Genomic DNA, 19247 nt, shown 5'->3' with positions numbered 1-19247 from the left:
CTCCCGTTTAATAAGTGTGGACTACGTTGTACAAACTGCTTGTTTTTGCCCAATACAACCGCACGCGTTTTGGAAACAATAATTACTAAGCCGTTACACGATGCCCATTCGTTTAGCGTAAGCGGAATCGGGTTTCCGCGCAGGAATAACCTGTCAAACTCTTCGTCGGCTATAAACAGGCACGTGTCATCAGCATCATTAGTATATTTCCCTTTTCGCTCCAGATTAACTAAATCATTTATGTATATGTCGAAAAGGTATGGTCCTAAGAAGCTAACTTGTGGCACTCCAGGGGCCCTAGCCGAGCGGAGTAGACCTGCTTCGCATAGGCTCTGTCGACTATCATTATTCTTGTAAGAAATCCACATCGGAGGACTGAAGTCTTTGTCGGCAGACATTCGTAAAGTCATCCGGAACCTTCATGAGAAGTTTAAAGACCGTGAGTGCATATTATTTAGCGCATTTGGACTATGAAGTTCTCCGGGATGGCGCTGCCGTGTTAACCCTGACTCCGCCGTACGTGGCAGCGCAGAGGTAGGCGAGGCGTTCCGCCGCGTTTGCTGCCTCTCGCTCGCTTCCTCCGGTTTCTAGACCCTCACTATGGCGCACATTGCTGTATCCCAGTCGGTCGCTTCTAACTCTACCGGAGGGAGTGGAGGTGGAGTTGCTTCTACAGCCCCACCCGTCCCCGGTGCTAACGTGCAAGCTGGCGCCGGGCCTTCGTCGCAAGAAACCACAGCCATGGACTTCCAAGACATCCCGGAAGATTGCCATGACGACTCTGCCATTATGGACGAGGACCTTTCGCAAGGAACGACATCAGAATGTCCGCATTCCGATTGGTCTTTGCACCTCAAGCGAAGAACGTAGAAGAAGCTCGCCAGAGATGAGCAAGTACGCGTGGCAGGCAGGGTGGTCTCTCCGCTATCACCCTCCTCCGCCACCGCAGTGTCACCAATATCATACGCAGCTGCAAGCGCTGGGGCATTAAAAAAGCCTTCTCCTAAGAAAGGGCGCCGACTCCCCCTCCTGCCACGTAGCGACTTCAATATCATCATTGGAATGAAGAAAGGCCTTCAGGTGAAGAGTTTCACCACCACAAAATCTTGAAAGCCGTCTCGGCCGCCTGCGGAGAGAAAGTTGACGATTCGCATTCCCTCGTGCGCTTGAGACCCGGTTCCAACATAATCATTGTTAGCACCCCAGATGAGGAGGTCACGGATATTGCGCAATAATCACGCAGATTGTGTTGGGCGGCCACCTCAACGAAGTCAACTCTTACGTTGCGGCACCGGACGGAGTGGCCCAGGGTGTCATTCATGGAACCGACCCGGATACCCCGCCCGAGGAGCTTATGCCTCACCTAAGGGTGAGGACCGAAGGTGTGGAAATTGTGCAGGCCCGCATGCTGGGAAAGACTAAGCCGGCCGTGATCACGTTCAGCTCCCACGTAGTTACACGATGTGTCTAATAGTACAGAGGGGAGACGGAGTGCCACTTCTACGAGCCCACAAAACAAATCTGCTACGTGTGCCAGCGAATGGGACACCGATCGAACATCAAGACCTGTCTCGCTTGCGGCACGCATGACCCGACGGACGACCACGAGTGCTCGCTCAAGTGCGCTCGTGGTCGTTAGCACTCCTGCCAGCCCGTTCCTTTGCGTCACCCGTCTTACCCGAGCGTGCCGTCAGCTCCTCAAGGCCGGTGAGCTTCTGCGCCCGTGAGCAGGGCGAGAACAGTCGGGCTACGGGCCCGAGTTCTACGCCAGCCGCCCGGCCAGAACGCCGCCCCCGTCTGTCGTGCCGCCTGCTGCCCGAGGCCGGCGTTCGAGCTTCTGTGCCCGTGGGCAGGCCAAGAGCAGTCGGGCTACGGGCCCGAGCTCTACACCCAGCTCCCCGGCCAGAACGCCGCCGCCGTCTGCTCGTGCCACCAAGCCGCCTGCTTCACCTCTCCAGACCAGAGCTGGCCAGCTCCGGTCGCCCGGTCAACCAACTTACACCACGACCTTTGGTGAGACCGGCGCCACTCCTTTCGTCAGCTTGTCGCCGCGTCGCCGCGTCGAGACTGTTGTGTGTCTCTGCCGTCGTGGCAAGCCCGGACTCGCGCACTTGTTAGCTCCATACTAGCCCCAAGTGTGTTTCCTTCTGCGATGATGTCTATTTGAGTGTTTCTTTTATGTTTTCTATTTTCTTCTATTTCTTTTAAGCTTTCTTTTGTTCCATTAAGTATTTGTGTGTGTGGTCGAAAAGAACGGCTTTGTCCTCAATTGGGTTCTGGGAGGCTCCGCCTAAGAGAACCGTCAGAACCTTTTGAGTACACGAACCTTTGTCCCCATATTTGGGCATCACACCCTCCACACCGGCGTCATCTATATTCAAGAGGTCTGCAACCAGCCGATCAAGCAACGGGGTTACTACGTAATAAAACACGCGGGATCACCGAAGGTCGCGCTTTTAGTTCACAAAACGTTGACAGCCGTGGGACAGCATTATCAACATCACGACAATAATACCGTGCTAGTGGAAGTCCTCCCGGGGAAGAGGGGTAGATATAGCACTTTCATCCTGAATTTGTACAGTCCATCGAGGGCTCAAAAGGACGACTCCCGCAACACCATTTACGACAGCGTGAGCGCCGCTGGCTGCAACCAGCTGGTATTGGTGGGAGACATGAGCGATAGACACGACATGGGGCTACCAACAAGACAAGTAAAAGGGGAGGTGGCTCCTGGATGCCGTTGACCAAACGGGCGTCGAATCGATAACCAACCTCCACCAACCAAACTACGCAGGCAACAGCCTTAGTTGAGACACGTTTCCGGACCTGTCATTTGTCAAAAACGTAAGGGAATACTGATGGATGCACCTGGGCGAAAGACTGGACAGTGATCACTACATCCTCAGCATGTCGGTATCCACCCCGAACCTCAAGAGAAACATTGGCGAAATTAGGCTCACGGACTGGGAGGCGTACAGGGAGTACCCCCCTCCCCCCCCAAAAAAAATAACGGTATAACGGACATAGCGGAATGGATGCAGCACCTGCGGGACGCCCACATGCAAACTACCAAAACCACCCAGCGCACGGTCGAAACGCCCGAAGTCGCCTGCCGGCTCTTACACCTGTGGGAAGCCCGTGAGGGCCTCCTCAAACGGCGGAAGCGACAGCGGTTAAACCGGGAACTACGTCTACGTATTGAGCGTATAACAGAAGACAGAAACTACGCGACCGTGCTGACGCAGCTAAATTGGGTGCAATTATGCGCCTCGCTCAAGGGTACCCTATGTACGGCAAAAACCTGGGCCGTCCAACGTTGCCTGATCGAGCCCGACAAGGCGAAATCGACAACCCGTCGGACGCTTCTAGAAATCGCTCACACATTCCCCGGGAACGACCAGGATCTGATTGACACCCTAAAAACCTGATACATGTGTAGCGACCACATACGACCCTGCCTCCTAAAATACGAAGGGGAACCAAGACCAGAACTGGACGCTGCCATCACGGAGGAAGAGGTGTATGTCGCGGCACGAGTCTCACAGCGCAACACTCCTCCCGGGGTTGATAAAATCACCAATGCCATGATTAGAAACCTGAGCACGATGCACATCCTGGATTTGACCAAATTCCTAAACGAGGAACACTGGAGCAAGGGCCACGTACCGAACGAATGGAAACACGTGGAAATCGTGACCATTCCCAAACCCGGCAAGAAGCCCGTGATCGACGCCCTGCGTCCCATCTCGCTGACTTCGTGCCTCGGCAAGCTGTACTAGAGGGTCATCGAAACCCGCCTCCAACACTACCTAGAGGATGGTAACCTCCTCCCGCACACCATGCTTGGCTTCAGGCAGGGACTTTCTGCGCAAGATGCTTTCCTAATCCAAAGGTAAGTTCTCAAGGGCATCTCGAAATGAGAACACCTCCCGCTCGCACTCGACCTGAAAGGAGCCTTCGATAACTTCTCCTGCGAGGTCATTCTGAAGGGACTGAACATCAGCTGCGGGGTGCGCACCTTTAATTACGTCAAATCATTCCTAATGGGCCGGACGGCAACCATCTCAATAGGCCAGACTCGATCTGATACGGTCGACGTGCCGAACAAAGGAACGCTGCAAGGGGTGATAGTGTCCCCGATTCTCTTCAACGTCGTGATGCCAATGCTGACCAAAGAGCTGCGGAAGATCCCGGACCTAGGTTACGACCTGTATGCAGACGATCTCACGGTGTGGGCTACCAATGGCTCCCCTCGCGCGAAAAGAGGCGACCCTTCTGGAGCCCGCGATGGCCGTGGAGAGATTTGTGGCAGCGAGTGGGATGCGTTGAGCGCCCGAGAAGTCCGCGGTGATCCGGGTGCACGGAGCCGGAGTCTGCAAGTCCCCACGGCCCTATCAACCTCTCTCTAGGGTGCCAGAAGTTGACGAAAAGCAATAAGACTAGGATTCTGAGTTTTTGAATACACAGCAACCTGAAAGCCTCCCACACCATCCAAACCCTAAGGTCCGGCACCAACCAGATCTCGCGGATTATCAAATGAATAACAAGAAGCCGCAAGGGCATACGAGAAGAAGACACGCTTAGCCTCGTCCTGCTCTGGTGATTAGCAGAGTAACGTATAGCATGCCGTATCACTACCACTCGCTAAACAAACGTGACCAAGAACAAGTCGATGCCATCGTCAGAGGCGCGTACAAAACGGCCCTGGCTCTCCCTGTCACCACCCCAAACGAGAAGTTGGCGGCCCTCGGGACCCACAACACCTTCGCTTAGCTGTCGAACGCGGTTATGGCTTCGCAAAAAGCCACACCACGGTGGCGGGCAGAGTCATCTTCCACCGGACCGTAACGGCAACGAATCTCCACGCCCTCGATTGGCAACAATCAGTCCCGCCCGAGGTAAGGCGCAAGATCAAGGCGAATCCCTTACAGAAGCACACGAGTCATGAACTCCATGACGGACGATGCAAGGCTCGCGTCGACGGACAGCGCCGACAATTCAAGGGTGACCTGTACGTAACGTGCGGGGACCTGGCGCCCTACCCTGTAGGGGGCCTCTTCGGGATAGCCGCCGTGAACGGGAGAGACAACACCTTGACCCTCGCGGGCTCCGTTCGGGCCGAGACCCCAGCTGCGGCTGAGACCATAGCCGCGGCGCTTCTAATAAAACAATAAAACAGGGTAGGCAGAGAAGTTCATGTCGTCACCGACTGGCAACAGGTCTGCCGTAGCTTTACCAATAGACGAACACCGCTGCTGGTGGCTCACATTCTAGGCCTGAGCTTGCAAGAATGCCATCAAATCACGTGGACGCCAGGCCACACGGGACTGGGAGAGAACGAAAGGGCGAGCGCTATAGCTCGAGCGCTAATTAACAGAGCGGGGCAAAGCCAATCGTCTCAACAACCCCCATCCTATACCTTCATGCCCCTGCCATCCACTTACTGCGACCGACTCGAGATCCAACGATTCAACCGCAGGAATTATCCTCCCTCTCACAGAAAGCTCAGCACTGAAGAGGCAGTACCTCTCAGACCTATTCAGACCAACACATTCTCAAACCTACATGGATATCTACACAAACATATCTCACGTCATCTGCCCCTGGTGCTGTGACACACGCCCTACACTCTTTCACATCTTGGGGGGGTGTGGGGGCAAACCTCAACACTTAATGACGCCAAGCACGTAATTTGAGTGGTGGGAGGTGCAGCTGACCGGTGATACCCTGGCGGGACAAGCCCTCGTCCAGCAAGTACGTCAAGCCGACATGGCCAGTGGAGTCCTGGAATGAGGACACCAGCCACTCGACCTCAAGGGCAACGACCTCGATGGTCTAAATAAATGTTTCTCTCTCTCTTTCTTTGTTCCAATCTCCTGACGTAAAAATTACGTAACCGCCGACGCAAGCATCGGGTGGGGACCCGCAGTGTTGCCTCAACCACCCAATCGAACAGTCTCCTCCTTTATAGGAGAAAAAACATTGTCTACATTGAGAGGTTCTTCTTATCCAATAGGCTGACAAGAGGCGAGGAGCACGCTCAAGTGGAGAGGGTTTCGTCGGGGCCGAACCAGCGCAAAAAAAATAAATAACCGAATGAAGAAGAAGGTGCCTGCGTCTTCAATTGTTCCGCTTTCCCTTACTTAGCTTGAGGTGGCTTGTATAAAATCACAGCGGCGCGCCACATACATGTAAAAGTGCCGCTAAGACGGATCCTCAGTAAGGGATAGTTGGCAGAGCGATGTCGTATACGTCCCGAAAGGGCTCGATAGTAAAACACGTTGTGGCGCTAGTTGGTGCATAGCTTTCAATAGGTGAAGCGCCAATAGTGACGACACACAAGAAGAAATAGAGACAGGAAGCGCCTTGTCCTGTCTCTATTTCTTCTTGTGTGCCGTCACTATTGGCACTTCACCTATTGAGGGCTCGATAACGTTACACGGTTACGCGAGAAATTTTGTTATACGCAAATAAACCCATGCGCTCCGGCAGGTGCGAGTATCCAGTGCCTGAGCGATCGGCGGCAGTCATCTTCTACTGTTTTCGGAACGGAGAGTCTCTGGCTATTCAGAAAAAAAATCCAGTTTTGTTCGGTATATTAATGCATTTTGAACGCGTACACGCCACATTGACGCAATGAATTTTTTTCGGTTTCGTGATGTCTAGTGACAAAGAGATGAAGTGGGCGCAGCCTGAAATCCTGCTGACCAACAGCAGATGGTTAATAAGGAAAAGGGGCCGAATCAGAAGTAATTATATTTGCTTTGTTCGGTCGAATAATGCGTAATCAGTGTGTACATGTCCTGTCAAATTGGAGCTATCACGGTTTTCGTGACGTCGCATGACAGACGGGCGAAGTGGAGGTGGTCCAAAAACGTTTTTGACCAATACGTCATGCTACAACTTAAGCACCATATACTAGAAGATAGAACACGTACTACTAAAGCTATACTCGGCCTCGACCTCGAAAAAGCATTTGACAGCATAGCCCATTGCACCATTCTTGACCGCATCTCACGCCTTAATATCGGGGCGCGCGCTTATAATTACGTCAGACACTTTCTGTCTAATCGCACCGCCTTCCTTTCGGTGGGGGATCTCCGCTCCGACGCCCAGACTTTGGGCAGCGTGGGAACTCCCCAGGGCTCCGTTATCTCCCCAATGCTTTTTAATCTTGTCACGATCGATCTTGCCAAGGAGTTGTAGCAAGTGGACGGTGTCACCCACACCATATACGCTGACGATACAACCATCTGGGCCCACAAAGGCAGTGACGGCGAAATAGAAACGGCACTAGAATCCGCCATTGAAACAGTCAATACCTATATCCAAGGCACGGGGCTTCGCTGCTCCCCTGCGAAGTCCGAACTCCTTCTCTACAGGCCTACTCTCCGTGGCCGCCGTCCAAAATACTCCACCGCTAAACGCCATTACGAAGACATTGCGCTTCATCTCACGGATGGCAGCCCCATACCCCTCGTCACCAATATCCGTGTGCTCGGCTTGCTCATAGAGGCGAACGGAGTGAATGGCATGGCCCTCGCCAAAATCAAGATAAATACAGCCAACACCATGAGACTTTTGAAGCGGGTCTCCAACCGCCGTGGGGGTATGAAAGAGGAGAATCTGCTCCGATTAATCCAGTCATTCGTAATTTGCCACATCACCTACGTTGCTGCGTATCTAAACTGGTACAAGGCTGAACAAACCAAGATCAACATCCTCCTACGCGGTGTCTATAAACAAGCCCTGGGCCTCCCCGGTTGCACCAGCACTGACCTCCTCCTTCAACTAGGCGTCCACAACACACTGGACGAGCTCATCGAGGCCCAACGTCGCTCTCAGCTGGAGAGACTCACTCTCACAGCGACGGGTCACCATATCCTCACCTCGGACGGTATCACCTACCACCATCAACACGGCCATAAGCACCAGATCCCCTCCACCATACGAGCTTGGATTCACGCCGATCCGATCCCCAGAAACATGCACCCCGAATACAACCACGCACGTCGCACAGCACGTGCCACGGTTCTCACCAAATCCCTTACTCGCCACGACGGTGTGAGTTTCGTCGACGCCGCCGAATATTCCCACGGTACCCGCTTTGCAGCCGTCACCACGCGTGAAGGCTCTCTCCACCATGCTATCAGCCTAGTAACCCCACACGCTGAGGAAGCTGAAGAAGTGGCCATCGCGCTAGCCACACTAGACCCAACATGCCATACCATCGTCTCTGACTCCCGCTCCGCCGTTATCAACTATATCAACGGCCGTATTTCACACCAAGCCTTGCGCATCTTGCAACAAGCGCCCCGCTCCACCGACCATCAGGTTACACTCGTCTGGTTCCCGGCTCATGTAGGCACCGTCCACCCGCACCTCCCCAACCTCAACGAGGTTACCCACTCCCTAGCGCGAGGCCTAGTTAACCGCGCGGGAGAAGGGGAGGCTGCCCCCACCGGTAGGGATCGCCTGACACGCTACAATGATCTTGTGAAGTCCTTCTACTTAGAGCGTAGAACCTTCCCCGGCCCACACAACAAACTATCCCGAGCGCAGGCTACAACTTTCCGCCTGCTACAAACCAATACTTACCCCTCGTTACAACTTTATAACAAGATCTACCCAGACATTTACCCCAATCCCACGTGCCATATTTGCAAGACACAGCCAGCCACACTTCCACACATGCTTTGGGACTGTACACCACCAATACCCCGACACTAACCCCACGACCCTCTCGTCGAGATGGCACGCTGCCCTGCGGTGCCCCAACCTTGACGACCAACTCTGGGTGACCCAGCAGGCCTGCGAGGCGGCGAAGAGGCAACACCTCGACGTCCCCACGTGGGAGGCCTAGGCCCAGCCACCATCTCTTGCTGGTTTCAATAAAGTTTATTCAGTCAGTCAGTCATCATGGAGAGCACATTGCAGAACTGGAATAGAAACGTTTTGAATAGTTTTACGTTATAGCGCCTCAGGTGAAGTGCATTTAATTGAAGGTGCGTTACCAAAAGAACCATTCTGCTGGCGGTGGCTAAAGTAAGATTGGATAATTTGACGAGCTGCGCCATGAATGCCGTAGCATTCTAATAGTTGGATGAGCAAATTTCTTTTAAGAGAATCAAGTGCCTTCGTGAATTCTACAAAGACAAACAATATACAGCATACGTTATGTCTGCAATGCTCTGCAGTATAAATTATTTTTGATTATGTAATGCCAGTTGTGGGTTATATTTTTTACAAAAGCCAAATTGAGTTTCTATGGTTATGTTATGCTTATGGTTAAGCGATGAATCAAAAATGAAAAGCTTTTTTGATAATTTTGGAAAATCTAGGCGGAATTGAAATTGCTCTATGATTTGCTAACTCAATTGTGTCCCCCTTTTTAAACGAGGCACAAATTTTCGCCTAAAGTTTAATAGGGAATATACCATCGGAAATCCAAAGGTTGATCATATCATTTAGTTGTTTACCAATTATACCTGAGACAAACTTACGGGGCGGGCATGAATTCCAAAAGACATCGCAACAACTACTATTTCTTTAGTGCATATTTAGTAGGCAAATCTCAGTCTCCGAAACGGAACTCATGTACACTGCATCGGCATAGTCGCCTTTCAAATACCCTGAAGTGTTCCTGGAGTCACAGAAAAAGACAGGTTTGCAAGATAGTCATGGAACATATTGGCTAGCTCGGTACAATGCGCTACTTGCCCATTGATATAGTTTCATGTTTTGTAGTATTAGTCCTCCCCCCGAGCACCGAGTTGAGCTTTCTTCAAGTCGCACTCGTGTCTTTCGAGCCCGCTGAAAACATATTATAGAAGTTTGCTCAGCGCACTGAATTTATTTATTTAAACAATTACGATATTTTTAAATTACTGAAATAAAGCGGGGTAGAAAAGATAAATGAATTTCTTGCACATTAAACCTGTTTTAATTATTGGGTTGAATCCACCACTGATACATTGCGTCCGTATCCATACAGGGCGAGAGTAGTATTCATGCGGTAAATTCGTTTCTTTTAGATTTTTGAATATGCAAAGAAGGTATCAAAGGCCACGAGTGTGTTGTCAGAGGCAAGGTTATCTGCCAAGGAAATGGTTAGAACTTCGTGGTGAAAGCGGTCAGAAGTTCTAAGACATAATTTGCACTAATTAATGGTCGGGATCTTCGCACTAGGCTATCTTGTGAAAACACCAAATATAAGGGTATACGATCACTCAGATCACTTGCAAGAATATCAGATTTTTCATTTCGAATATAAGAACGAACAACGAAGAAATCAATTGGAGTAGCAGTGTTCTGACCAATTCAAATTGGCAAGTTTATAGCATTCACTCAGTGGAAGCTCTTGTACAGTGAAATCTGTTCGCTACTTTCATTGTTAATAATGCTCATGTTTATGCTAAATTGAAGGCCCCAATAGGTGACGTTGTTTCTAACGCAGTAATGAAGAAGCTCTTCGAGATATCTCAATAATGCAGTGTGGTTCCCACATGGCAGGCGGTAGACTGTAGAAATAATGAAAAAATTTTACCGACAGTATTTCATAGTCAGCTTGAACACGTAAAATCTCCGAGAAATTCAAACGGTAGGCCTGCTTTCACTAAAACAGACACACCATCACCGTGACAACCTACGTGATTAAGGTTGTAATACGTAAACCGGCCAGGAGGCCGGTGTAGGTGTGTCATTTTCATGCACATACCATGTTTCAGACATGATCCCGTTAATATCAAAAGCAAGTTGGTTAAAGAATGTCTCAAAGTGGGCATATTTATTTCGAACAAATTGCACTTTCAAGCGAAAAAATTTGAGACATGGCAACAGTCTTCGCCAAGGTGATTCTGCGAGTCGATTCAGTATGCATGATAATTTCATGAAGGCACGGCGTGCGCTTAAGAAGGTGATAAACCTAGGCTGTCAAGTCATTTCTTGACCTGATAGGAACAACCGGACGGACTTCTTTCCACCTAGCAAGAAATTTCCCTTCATTGTGCCAGACAAAATGAAAGTCACTGTTTCGTCTCCTGCAGAAGCTGCCTCGTTTGCTTAGTTAACTCTTCTAGAATGCGCACGTCTGTGTTTAAGCCCTCTCTGCTTATTTTGGTTGCGAAGCCAGTCATCCCTGACGGACCATCCGGCACCAGGCATATTATCAAGCTTTGATGAAACACGGTGCATGGGAGTTACATCAAAGGGAGATAATGCTGGAAGCTCAAACGAAGCAGAAACTGCACTTAATTTGTCGAGAAGATTTGCGTTCTCAGCTTTCGCTATACCGTGCTGTTCGAAATTCAACTTTAGATTGTGTCGCTCGAGTTTATTCATTTCTTTTTTCAGATCGTAACATCTTTTAGCTCGTAAGCTTGCTGGTCTACTTGGGACAATATTGTGTCATCTTTATCAGACAATAATTGCACACTTGTCGAAATAGCTTAAATGGTGTTCGTGAGGCTCCTGACCTTCTCTTATAGCTCAGCGATTGCTGCAACGCTAGTACTATCAACTACTTTCTTTTGCTTTGATCCGCTGCACATTGGGCATCGCCGCTGCTTTCCAGCACAGTCATTTCTCGATTTGAATGTTCTTTCGGAAATGCCTCAACATATACCGAGGTGATAGGAGCTCAGGCATTCCTTGTACAGAGTATCATCTGTGTTAGGCGCGATTTGTAAACCATGCAGAAATTTACAGACCGTGAATAGCAGCAAAATAAGCTTGGCCAATAAACGACATCAATTGAATTGCAAACCTAAGCCCGCTGTAGGCTTCACGAATGGATCTCATTGTTCCTTTTCAGCGTTTGCACGCTACCAACACTTATTTCATTCACATTCCAACCTTTGAACACCATTCCTTCTTGTAGTTTCTCCTTGCTACAACGAAATGCTCGTCGAACTCCCTTTTTCGCTGTAATCCGTCACTGTTATCGCTGTCATAATGCCTTATGGCACTAAATGTAGATCCATTCGATAATTCAAAGTGTCGCAGCTTTTACATCAAAAGACAGTGTGAAATTGGCAGGACTTCGCAAAACCTGCTGCTTCCCCTTTTATGCAACATAAAAGTTGCCTCCTGAAAGTGTCTGAGTTTTTTTAGGTTGTCTATGAACGGATGATCAATTGTAGTCGGTTCTCAGTAGGGGCAAATGAACTTGTATACGAATGAAAGTGGACTTTTTCGCACAGAAATACTGTTTACAGTTTCTGCTGTGGCTCAGAAGGGAAGCTGCCCGTTCCAAATCAAGCACGTATTACAGTAAGGATGTTCCTGGTATACTGTTGCATTTCCAATGCTTTGCAAAGCATTATTCCACACACTGTCTGCATACAAGAAAGTATGTCTTCCGAAAGTGGTGGCTGTTGTAGAAGTCGAATTTAAAGGCACTCTCAATTGTTCGAGAGTTATTGCTGCCATGATTGCTTCATTTTAGTACAAACTGTTCCACGTTAATCGAAAAAAGAAGCACGTTAGGCCTGCAACGTCTAATACTAGTTATAATGTAGCATCGCAAACGGATCACACATAAAGAAGAAAAAGACAACGAAACCCAGCACTTGCCCTCTCGCCTTCTTCTTTGCGTCTCGTCTGCCTTGCGCTGTTACATTATGCGTTTTTGTCAACTCGCCCAACTTTTCATCTTTGATCGAATACAGGAGTTGACTTTTATCCTGGCATTTTATGTCCATGTAGTGAACTTTATCCTTAAACATTTCTGCCGTATATATTTTGCTTTGTCCTTTTATAATACCCTAAATATTTTTGTCCGTTGAAATCTTGATACGTTGAAATCTACGTTAAAGCCTTTCCCATGCAAGAAACTGAAGGGCCGTTAGCAACGTACGTGGGGCACTTAAACACTTAGCAAACTTCCCGTTATGGAGCCAAGCGTAGAAAACTGGCCACCGCTTACAAAATTAAAGCAAAGGGAAGTTATCTCCCGTCTTAGGATAGGCCACACGTATGGCAGTCACTCCCACCTGTTGACCGCTGATCAGTTTCCTGTGCGCGACAAATGTAGCGAGGTACTAACGTTCCTTGACGTCTTTATAGTGTCGGGAAGTAGAAGCTAAAAGAAAGAAGTACTTTGCCCCGGCATGCAGATAACAGGTATCCCTCCACCCACCAATATTTCTTGGCATTAAACCACTTTTTCATATTAAGTTAGATTTAAAGTTTTCACAAGATAATGTTGCATTGCAAGTTATCAGCCCAAGAGATTTGTAGCACATCCTCTCGCTGGAGGTGCCTGCTGCGACAGCATTTTGTTAAGTGTGTGCCTCCCAGCGCTTGCTTTCAAGGGCTCACTGGTGAGGTACGAGTGCTACTCGCGCTAACACGTTTACAGCGTTATCCCTTTGTAATCGAACTACTTTCATGGCCATAGCATACATCACTGGTGATTATCGTTCTATGTATTTATTCTATAATTAATATTATTTTTATTTATAATATTATAATTCTTCTGATTATCCTTAGAGAACGCAACTTTCGTGTTGATAATAGACACCGTTAGTCATTGCCGTAATTTTATTACATGTAGCGTTTACGTACATTACAGCGGCAGTTTTAAGACCCTTGCGCCATAAAACCTTATATATCATCACCACCAGGTAATTTCCTTTATATTATGCTCTGCTATCCATAGCACTGATGGGTAAGGGGGCGGGTGTGTTTAAGGTTCAAAGTGGGCGTCCCTCGATGACCCGAGTGCATAGTAGCAGTGCGAGAAAGAGTAATTCTGCGATGAAGATACACTTTATTGAATTGCCGCAGTGTTTATCTAAACCTGGACATCCACTGTCTCATTCATGAGTACGGGACCTTACCAGTTTGGTTGTAGTTTGTTGCCGCCCTTACTTTGTTTGGCAAGGACCTGTTCTCCAGCGGTAAGCTTATTTTGGGTGGAGCGCAGGTTATACCTTTGCATAAATTTTCTGCATCGCTTCTACAGTTTCGCTGCATCTACAATTTTCGCTGCCCTGCTCATCTGTTTACCGAGCCCCTTAAGTTACGCCGCCGCTGGTTCCCTTAGCACTATTTCAGGAGTCCACTGCGAGGTCCACGATTTACCGAGGATGTTGAGGGGCCAATATGGTGCGCGGCCGTAATTAAGTTCGCACGATGACACCGCAGGAATATGGTGCGCCACTTCGCGATACGCCGACAGCAAGTAAAGCGTAGCAGTCCCACTCCCTTCCATGCGTTATGTTACATGACGCAGACCAACCTTGATACTTACTACCTTTCCACCGTTTCACATACTATCCCTTTGCGGTGGTCAGGCCTAACGAACCTCAAATAACGAAGAGTCAGGTTTAGAGCCTTTGGGTTTTTAGAAGACCCTGGTTACCCACACGTTGCCTGCTCCGCCGATCCTCGTTCGATACAGCTGTCTGCAAGGTTTGCCCGCCACCGGGCGTGCGGTGCCGTCGCGGCAAGGCGCTATGGGCCAATGCCATCATTGCCTTTGCAGAGGGAGGGGCAGTAAGAGAACTCCGGCATCGGAGCCAGCAGTCAAAGAAGCAGAGTGCGAGCGGGGGTTCGAGGCTGGGCTGGGCGCTCTTGCGTACGGGCGGGCCGCGCCGTTCCCACAGTACCTAATCTGTTCATGACATCCTTGGTTAATTTAACAATGAAATGTGTCCACTGGTCTCGACTTAACAGGTGAAACCCGTGGCAACTCTCGCAATTGCGCTTCAATTGAAAACGCAGGGATAGCCAAAATAAAGCCACTTTTATACGCTTCTTCTTGTTAGTTTTTTTTTCTGAGAAGTGACCCCCTTAAAGGCTTTCGTGTGCTAACACTAACGTTTCGGTACAGCGGGACTTCGGTACTACTAACTGCTGGCTTCAACTGTTAATTGCTCCCTCTGATAAAGCAAGTGCCTATTGGCTACCATATGTGCAGCCCTTCTTTCACTTGACGCCATGCGTTGGCTGGTGATTTATCTCCTCTCGGCTATTCCGCGAGGGAACATTTCGCGATCGGTCCAAGTCCCTTGCTGACCTTCATATCATCTAGATCTACAGAATCCGGACGTTACAACTGCTCCTGCTGCTCCAGTGACGTGAGATTAGTCGCGATTGTGCGCCGTCTTTCTTCTCTAATCAGGTGTTTCATCCCATAACCAGGTGTTTTCCTTATCTTTGGTGTTAGCTTCATGGCGCCCACTGTACCTTTTCCGACGAAAACAAGTTGGCGCAAGTGAGCCAAATTTTTTGCCTATGTAAGCTCGTGCCTCGCACTATTTTGAAACTAACATGAATACCTTCAAAATAATGGGTTTTTAGGAAACAAATAAAAATTGTGTCATAGTGGCAGTGGCACTGTATGAAAATTAGCACGGCACCTTTTCGCATTTTGTGGGCTTTCTCTGAATATAAAAACAGTTATGAAGCGCGTATTGAGCAACAAAAATTCTGGCCGGGGAGTTTTAAGGATTATCTAAATTTTTTCCATCAACACTTTTGTCTTAATATATCGATTGTGCAGTCGATCAGGTAACAAGTACTAATTTTTAGATAGGATAACTACCAAAAATTGCCCGTCTTGCTCCAAGTAACGGCAGTCAACCTTACCGTGGCTTTGTCCACCTCTGTGACACTTGAATATCTTTAAATTTTGGCATATTTATGTGGAATTCCCAGTGTAATACTAAGCAGAAGTGAACACCAGCAAATGCAGTCAACGGACTCTGTTTTTTTATTGTTGAATAAATCACCGCGTTATCTAATGAGTCATTAGATACCAGACCTGTTTTCGCGTTCTTTAGCTGCGGTATGTAAATATATTCATTTATTGTCTTTTTTTTTTCAGGCTGGTGCTTGTATCGTGACGTGCAACTTCCTCCGAATGCTACGGGAACCTACGAGTGGCCCTGCGAGCGACTAACGTGTAACGGAACTAAAGGCTCCTATTCTGGCGAAGTAATAATCGCAGGGTAAGATACAAGCTCAGAGATATTTGTTTAGCGCCTATTCAATACACAATAGTATCTGCATGACAGTCATCAAACCTAGGTTAGATCTACTGATGTCATATTTCCTAATATGCGTCCAAACGTCTTTCCACAGATAGGTGAAATAAAAAGTAATTAGTTACGCTTACTTTAATTTTAGTAACTACCTATATCTGCAAAATTACTGCAGTTAGGAAGGAGTGAATGCCTGATCACTAGACTGGTGGGCTCAAGGAAATAATTGAAATTGGTGAAGTGCTTCGGTACTCGTACAAGGTTGTCTTAGAAGCGAAGATTGTTTGTAAATAGACTGTACACGAGCAGAAAGCAGACATAAAAACAATTTCAGTTAGAAAAACAACAAGCAATGTTCAAACGTTGCGGTTTTGCATCCAGTTCCTCAAGTTTTCTAGTATGAACTAAATTTTTCATAAACTCCACTTAATGTTTTAAGGATATTTTGCTGAAGATTGGATACTTCGATATCTTGAAATCATTCGTTCTATTGTCTGAATTAGGCCCTAACTTAAAGCTCGAGTGTTTGAACGTTGGAGAAGGGATAATTTATTTAACTTTTGGTTGGAAGGGTTTCAGCCCCAATTATTGAGATCTCCACGTGCAAGGACATCAATGTTGGATGAAGCACAAATATTTCTCCTCTAAGATCAAAGTAGCAGCGCCACTTCTGGAAGTGTACTCAGGGTAATAATCACACAGTTAAGGGCGTTAAGAAATGTACAAGCAAGCTAGAGCGTGCGCGAAAAAAGGTGACAGTCATACAAAGCGCCATTTGCCATTTGAAACTTAACTTTTAAGTGATAGCACATACATTAATTAATAGAGGAGTTGTGCATGCGTCACCTTCGTTTGATAGGTTAAAATAGCCGACGGCGAAAAATCATTTTATAACGATGCATCTAAAAGACCGAGTTCCATGTCATATAATGAAAGAGACATGCCACACCTATCTCCGATTTCCTTACATCATATGCTTGCAAGGCCTCTCTTGCCGCTTCATAGTTACTTTTGCCGAGAATATTGTTATAAAGATTTACGAACTCGCACAGCAACAAGTTCTGCAATACACAGGTTATGTCCTAAAGTATTAGAACCTTACCACCTGCCACTATTGTAGGATGCACCCGCCGCTGTAGCTTAGTGGCTACGGTGTAGGGCTGCTTAGCGCGATATCATTGGATTGAACCCCGGCCACGACGGCTGCATTTCGACGGCGGCGAAATGCGAAAACACTCGTGTACACATTGAAGAACCCCTGGTGGCCCAAATTATTCCGAAGTCTCCCACCAAGGCGTGTATATTGTGCTTCATCATATTTCAGCATGCTTCACCAACTTGCCCCACAATCTACTCATCTTAAGATATAGCAATGTCAGAGATCGGGCTAGTTGGTAATCCATGATACTTTTTTAGCGCGAACACTTTAATGAGACCATGAAAGAACGACATAAATCTTTATAGCAGGGTCATCATTTAGGACTGGTCATACAATTTTCGTCATGCCACCATCGTCATAGCGCTTACAAGTGCGCCAGAGATGCTTAAAACGCCAGCGAACACAGCGAACAAGAGATCATGACTGCTCCACCATAATTATGCATCGGGGAGCAACAACGATGAACGATCCGATTTCACTCGCTGGAAGGTGAGAAAAGGGCTTGAATACATGAGAGAGTTTTCCGCACACTAAGGATGGAGTGCTATTACGTAAATAGTTTTATTTTTTGTTAATCGAGGAGTTAAAAGTGCCTGAACGAGTGAGAAGCTCGACGACGCAGCTGAACACCTGGCAACCTCGACCAGAGACAACAAGATTCAGCACGTTAAAGAGATCATTCTCACGAAGAACTAATTTACCATACAGGGTAACATCAGTCATACTGCTGCCAAACAAATCATCCTTTAGGTGACTTTCAACTGTTTCGGCCGCTTAAGGATGCTCTGCGAGGTTGTGAGTCTCCAAGACTTAAACGTACTGGAAGCGATAGAAAAGTGCCTTCGCGACAAACCGAAAACCATCTTGTTGGAACGAATACGCAAGCTTCTGGACCAGTGGACCATGTGCATTCCCTAAGCAGATTACTAGGTCGAAAACCGAGGTACATTTCGAACTCCTTTGCCTAAATAAATTGTCCAACAAAAACTTTCAATAACTTGTTACTCACCCTCGTATTTACGGCGCTTCTTCAGCGTCAAGGTGATGCCTTTTCCAAAGGGGAGCAATGCCTCCAGGTGTAATGTACGGCTTGTGAAAGGAAGAAGTAAGCTCGCTGCTGAGCGCATTCCAGGCCAATTAAGGTATTCGTAAGCGCTCAGCTAGCTGCTCCGTATTAGCACCATCTGTTCTTTTTAACATACGTGAGAACATATTTCTATAATCAGACGCCAAATGCATTGACGGCGCTGTTGGAAAAATAAAGTACGCATGTTACTGACGTATTTGTTCAGAATTTCGGACATGCACCGTATTAGTGTTGATGTCGCGTGGTTTTGGCAACACAAGAATGCAAATAATCGTGCAGCTTAGTTTATGCAAAATCTGTATGCAATATAATAACGATGGCTAGAATACGGGTCTATGAGTTAGTGTGTCCCAAGTAGCGACCACTTAGCCTGCTCCCCCGGAAAGGTACTTTGGCACAGGGTTCCCGGCTTGCGTTAGCGTAACGCGATTGCAGTGCCTTTCCTGTACCCGGAAGTAAAATGAACACATAATGCCAGAGAAAGATGAACAATCTGAAATAAGGCAATTGGTTATTATTTTAGGAGAAAAAACGTACATCTGAGAGCTTACCATATTCAATAAGGAGGCATTGACGCGTTCTTGAAGTGTTCGCGGCGACGTTGAGGCGACGCAAAGCAGGTTCGGGGCGTTGGAGGCACCAACACTATTTTTGAATTTTTTAAAGCAAGCGTGAGGTGGCAAGCTTGCTTTGTGGGGACACGTTGATCGTTTGGAGCCAGCTCTTCTGTAAGAGCTAAATGCATATTTTCTTTCCTTCCCGTTGCAGGTGTCCTCCTCCAGGTGACGCTCCCGAAAAATCGTCATATAAATGGCCAGAATGTTGCAAGAAAATGACAAATTGATATACAATAAATTTAATAGCAGCTATTACACGTATTTCAGCTTCACTTGAGCATATTCGAAAGTTTTCTAGCACAAGTCACTAGCTAAACACAAAGGAACAACACGAAAATGGCAAAGCGCAACTGTGAGCTTTTTATTTTATATGCAATCATTGAGTCGTTATCGAA

The 19247-nt window shown here is 47.7% G+C and overlaps 1 long non-coding RNA gene across 1 annotated transcript in view; it reads left to right on the top strand.

Moving 5' to 3' along the window:
• LOC129382834 (uncharacterized) overlaps nucleotides 1-19104 on the top strand; it is a 37852-nt gene extending 18748 nt beyond the window's left edge. Inside the window, exons 3-4 of the long non-coding RNA XR_011893162.1 lie at nucleotides 15833-15956; nucleotides 19004-19104. This is a non-coding gene — a long non-coding RNA (uncharacterized lncRNA). The remainder of the gene's footprint in view (nucleotides 1-15832; nucleotides 15957-19003) is intronic.
• The last annotated feature ends 143 nt before the right edge of the window (nucleotides 19105-19247 follow it).

Source organism: Dermacentor andersoni, chromosome 3, assembly GCF_023375885.2.
Source record: "Dermacentor andersoni chromosome 3, qqDerAnde1_hic_scaffold, whole genome shotgun sequence".
In the NCBI taxonomy this organism is placed as follows: Eukaryota; Metazoa; Arthropoda; class Arachnida; order Ixodida; family Ixodidae; genus Dermacentor; species Dermacentor andersoni.
Note: the sequence above shows the minus strand (reverse complement) of the source record. Positions and strands in the feature narration are given on the sequence as shown.